The following is a 6,000-nucleotide window of genomic DNA, read 5'->3' as shown; positions in this document are numbered from 1 at the left end:
TATGGTTTTTTTGTTCGATTTGAGTTCTTTTGTCTTTTGAGAGTTTACTTCCACTTTATTTCAATGTCTTAAAGAGATTTTTTTTTTTTTGTGAATTCTTGTTTTTTAGAGTAAGCTGACTTAAGCGGATTTGAAGCAAAGAAATTGCTTAAGGCCATGTGGTTTGTCAAAGTAAATTTTTAGCCTTGTGACAATTGATAGATGAGCTAAGGTTTGAAGTCTCTGGTAGAGATAATGAAAGGAGTAGATGAGCAAATTTAACCTAGTTAGACTCGTGGAAGGGGCAAAAAAATTACCAAATCGAGGGTTTAGAAACTTGAGTGGTCAATCTAGAGGAATTCATGGGTGGTACGAAGGAAAAACCCGACGTAGTTGAGGGATGCACCAATGAGTTAGACTCGATGAAAGAGCAACTAAAGGAATATGTAGCAGATGCTTTCAGTTCCAATTTGGATGCTATGAAAGGGGCCCTTAATATCGTTATGTATAATTAGACAGAGACGTTGACTAAGTGGAATGATGCTCTAAAGCTATGATTGTGGCTTTGAAGGAGGAAACTGAAGCCGTAATGTTGAGAATTAAGGAGCTTGAAGGAGAGCTCGCTATGTGCAAAGCTTCTGTGGGAAAAAGGGATGTTTGTTTCGGTTTTTAAGTAGCATAAAATGGGTGTCCCCAAGCCAAAAGAGTTTAAAGGGATGAGGTCTGTGAAGGATATGGACAATTTTCTCTAAGGGATAGAGTAGTATTTCGATGCAATGGTATTGAGGATGATCCCACTAAAGTAAACACTGCTGCAATTTATTTTACTTATGTTCCTTTCTTATGGTGACGTCGTAGGTCCACAGATGAAAAACGTGATGAAACTGTAATTGAGACGTAGGAGAAGTTCCAAAAAGAATTGAAGAATCAGTTTTACCCATAGTATGTTGAGGAGACTCAGGCTAAGTAGCACTGGCTTCTGTAAGAAAGCACTATTCTAGGAGTTACGTCGACAGGGCATTACTAAACTTACCTAGCTATGGCTAAGGCATTCTCTAAGTTTAGGGGCAAAAATTTGAATAGTATTGATTCATCCAAGCCCAAATTCAAACCCAAGGGCAATAATGGAGAAGACAAAGACAAACCAACCAAGAATGGAAATGGTAAAACCCAAACTGTTCAGAAAGCTAAGCTCGATAAGTCGTGAGAAAATAAGAAAAATGGGCCAGTGAAATGTTTCCTTTGTGGCAATCCACATATAGTGAGGGATTGCCCAAATATGCGCTTTCTTTCATTAAGAATGATGAGCTAGACAAAGCACCGATGAAGTTTTGTTCGATTGAAGCTAAGAAAGGTCGTAAGAAAAATGGGCTGATGTTTGTAGACACCATTGTGGTAAATAAAAGATTGAATGCCCTTGTTGAAAAAAATGCTTTGGATTTGTTCATGTTCGAAGAAACTGTTTGGAGATTGGGTCTTAAGGCTGAGAAAGAAATGGAATGGGTTAAGATCATGAATTCCAAAAGGGTTCCAACAATGGGTAATGCGAAAGGAGTTGTGCTTGAACTTGGTAGTTGGATCGGTAAGAAAAAAATTAAGGTAATACCACTTAAAGATTAAGATTTTGTGGTTGGTTTAAAATTCCTTGACCGGATTAATGTACTTTGTCCCCCCTTTTTTTTATTGCATGTGCATTTTGGATTCACGACACCAAGTGTGGTATTGATTAAACATGAGACAAGTGCGAAAGCTAAGGTATTGTCCGCAATTCAGTTTGCTAAAGGGATGCCCTGAGATGAAGTTTCTTACTTAGAAACTTTAAAGGTCAATGAGTCTCATAAGCCCATTAATGATATCTTAAAAGTGGTGATTCAATTGTTACAATCTTTTCAGGATGTGATGCCCACTGAGCTGCCTAAGATGTTACCTCCTAAAAGGGAGGTGGATCACTAATGCCCAATGTTGAATTGCTAGCCAATTCCCTCTGTTGAATGTCACTACTAGAATTGAGGAATTGTGGAAACTATCAAAGGAGCTCTTAAATGTGGGTTCATTAGACCATCTAAAGCCTTATATGGTGCACTGACTTTGTTTCAAAGAAAACATGATGGGTCCTTGAGATTGTGCATCGATTATCGGGAATTGAACAAGGTTACTATGAAGAACAATACCCAATTCCACTTATTGAAAATTTGTTTGATCAACTTAGTAGTGTAAAGTGGTTTACTAAGTTGGATTTGCGGTCGAGGTACCATCAAGTCAAAATAGCCGAAATGGATAAGCCAAAGATAACTTGTGTGACATGTTATGACTTGTATAAGTTCCTTGTTATGCCCTTCGAACTAACTAATACTCTAGCGACATTTTTCACCCTGATGAATATGGTACTTTAGCCTTTCTTAGATCATTTTGTGGTTGTTTATCTTGAAGACATTGTGGTGTATAACAAGTCACTTAAAGAGCATGTGGGCATTTGAAGAAAGTGTTCCAAACCTTGCAAAAGAATAGGCTTTATGTCAAGGATGAGAAATGCTCATTTGTTTAGTGTGAGGTTCCGTTCTTAGGCCATATTGTGGGAAATGACAAAATCTGGATGGATGGGAGCGAAATTCGGGCTATTGTTGATGGAAGCCACCAATCAAGGTAACAGAGTTGCGATCTTTCCTTGGGTTGGCGAATTATTACTGACACTTCACTGAAGGCTACTCCAGAATCACCGTATCCTTAATAGATTTATTGAAGAAATGTTAGGTGTGGAATTGGAATGAGTTGTGTCAAAAAGCCTTTGATCAAGTGAAACAAGTAATGATGAAATAGTTCATGCTTGCCTTTCCGAATTATACTAAATTGTATGAAGTGCATACGAACACATTAGACTATACAACTAGGGGAGTACTAATTCAAGATGGGCATCCGATAGCTTTCGAGAGTTGAAAACTTAATAAAACTAAGCGGCGGTATACGGTCCAAGAGAAAGAAATTACTATAATGGTGCATTGTTTGTGCACTTGGAGACATTATTTGTTGGGTTTTAGGTTTGTAGTATTTATGGATAATGTTGCAAATAGTTATTTCTTAACTCCAAAAAATTTGTCTCTTAAGCAGGCTCATTGGCAGCTTTTCTTGGCAAAATTTGATTTCAGCAATGAGTATAAGCCGGGCAAAGCCAATGCAATAGCTAACGCACTAAGCCGATAAATAGAGTTTGCACCAATTAGTCAGCTTGATCGTTCCCTATTGGAGTGGATTAGAGAGGGATTGTCCCATGATTCCACAATCAAAACATTTATTGAGCTTGCCAAATAAGGGAAAACAAGGTATTTTTTGGCTTGAGGGAGATTTGTATACTCAGGAGCATCGTCTTTATATACCTCAATGGGAAATTATGCAAGCAGATCATGAAAAAGTGTCATGATTCGAGATGGGCTGGTTATTCAGGTATGCACTGTACATTGTTACTTTTGGAGGACCGTTATTATTGGCCTCACATGGGAGATAATGTTGAGACCTATGTGAAAACTTGTCTAGTGTGCCAACAAGATAAGATGGAGTTGAAAATTATGGTCAATTTATTATAGCCCTTACCCATTCTAGAATGACCATGGGATAGTATATCCATGAACTTTATTTTTGGTTTGCCTAAATCTGAAGGGCTTGCGAGTATTATTGTTATGGTTGATAGATTTTACAAGTATGGAACATTCATTCCAACAACCAATAAGTACCTTGCTAAAGAGGCAACTCGTTTGTTCTTTAGGCATGTGATGAAGTATTAGAGAATGTCACAGCCTATTCTTAGTGATCGAGATGAGTGATTTACATGCCTGCTCTAAACAAAATTGTTCAAGTTGATGGGGTCAAACTTTAACTTTTCCGCTAGCATGCATTCTCAAACTAATGGACAAACCAATAGAGTAAATGCTTTATTGGAGAATTATCTTTGACACTATGTGAGTGCCACACAGAGGGACTAGCCAAAGTAATTGGATGTGGTCTAATTTTCTTATAACTTATAGTGGAGTGGGGCCAAGAGTCAGAATATGTTTGAGATAATGACGGGGTAACAACCACTCACACCTAACGCTATTGCAGCTCATTATGCAAGACCAAATCTAGCAGCTTATCAATTTGCTAAAGATTGGTAAGAGCATAATGACTTAGCCAGAGTTTGCCTACACAAGACAAGTAAACGCAACAAAAAATGGGCTAATAAGAATTGCAAGGATGTATAGTTTCAGGTTGGTGACTCAGTCCTTGCTAAATTACACTAAATTTTGCATCACACTGGCTAACACAAGGGACTTGTGCAATGCTATGAAAGACTTTTGAGAGTTTTGAAAAGGGTAGGCAAAGTGATAAGGATGATTGTGAAAGAAGGATCGTAGTTTGGCCAAGTCGCATATTTGACTTAGGGCTTTAGACTTTCGGGAAAAAACTTAGATTTTGAAACAACCTGAAACACAAAAAAATCTAAGTTAGATAAAAAAAATTGAAGAAAAATAATGGAAATAAATAAACTAACATAAGTAAAATAGAACAATAGAATAATAAAGAAAAGATGGAACGTGGCATGTAAAAGTCCTAAGGAGCCTTAGAAACAAGAATAATCTACAACCCCTTCAAGTGACTCTAGTTTCCTCTCCAAGAAAGAAAACTTGGCAAGAAAAAGTTTGAAGATGATCCCCACAACCTGAAAAGATTGTTAACACTCTTCTAAAAGAAAACTTAAGAAAAATTCTTGAAAAAAGAAAAACTCAATGAGGAGTTGAATAATAATCAATTGAATGGATTGTGTACAATGCAAAGGCCTTTATATGGACTAGATAAATAAATCTAAATAAAACTCTTAAGTATACTAGAACTCTAATTGACCTGAACAAGAAGTAGTTTTAAACTAAACTTTCTTGTTGACATAAAACTCTTAAATAACTTAAAATACTTAATAATTATAAAAATTCTAAATAATAAAATAATAAGACTTGATAAATACAATATTAGACTCATATTTAATAAAAATTAAGCCTAAAACCCAAATCCAATATTATTTAAACTCAAATTAAAAGCCCAAAACTTGTAATTCTCGTCATAATCCCGTCCAGAAATTATGTTCGCGCAATCTTCACTAAAATGGTCATAACTTGAGCTCTCGAACTCAAAATCGAGTGATTCAAAGTGTGTTTCAAAACTAAGAGATAGATCTTCAAAATCCATGTAGACATCTTAACCATGAAATTCCTGAATCCCATCCAAAAAGTTGTTGCAAGTTTGTTGATTCCTCAAATTTAAAAATTGGCATCTTCGATGAATAGAATTTAATAAATTTTACCCATTTCATGCATATATCATTTCTCGTTTCCTCAAAAAGATTCATCCTCACATATTGCCTTTGATCGAATCTTGATTTGATTTGTTTGGCCTTTGATCTTATTATTAGGCCATGAGGTAGTGTAAGCCCCTCACATCCATAGGTCTGAAATTGAACCTTGAGACTCGCATCACAAAGTGGCCTACAAACTGGAGTTGCCAGCAAAAATGTTCATTTTCAGTTCCATATCAGTATGTTTAAGTCTTTCCATGATGATTAGGAGGATCCAAATTGAGGCAAGTCCGAACGAGCGCCAATAAGGGTAAAGGTCTCCTATGATAGTGATATTTAATGTGTTATGGCAAATCGAGTGATTTGATAGACGTACTACAGGTCGAGGCATGAGTACCTTGTTCGATGGAAGGGACTTCCCGATAGTGAGACTAGTTGGAAGCTTGTTGAAGCTTTATGGCAATTCCAATAAAAGAAAACCTAGTTTCATTCTGAGGATGCGACAAGGGCATCACAAGAACAGATGAAGGAGGATGTCACGGGCCACGTAAAGGAGCCCGCAACTGATGCACACATTTTAGACCCTTCATGTTCCCTTGGGGCTCATTCAACCTGACAGGACTGATCCATTGCATGGAAGAGACTCAAGACCCATCTACTTAGATCCTAATTAAAATGTAAACACTTTAGTAACTTATACTTTT

This window comes from Gossypium arboreum, chromosome 4 (assembly GCF_025698485.1).
Source record: "Gossypium arboreum isolate Shixiya-1 chromosome 4, ASM2569848v2, whole genome shotgun sequence".
NCBI classification, from domain to species: domain Eukaryota; kingdom Viridiplantae; phylum Streptophyta; class Magnoliopsida; order Malvales; family Malvaceae; genus Gossypium; species Gossypium arboreum.
This window is presented reverse-complemented; position numbering follows the sequence as displayed.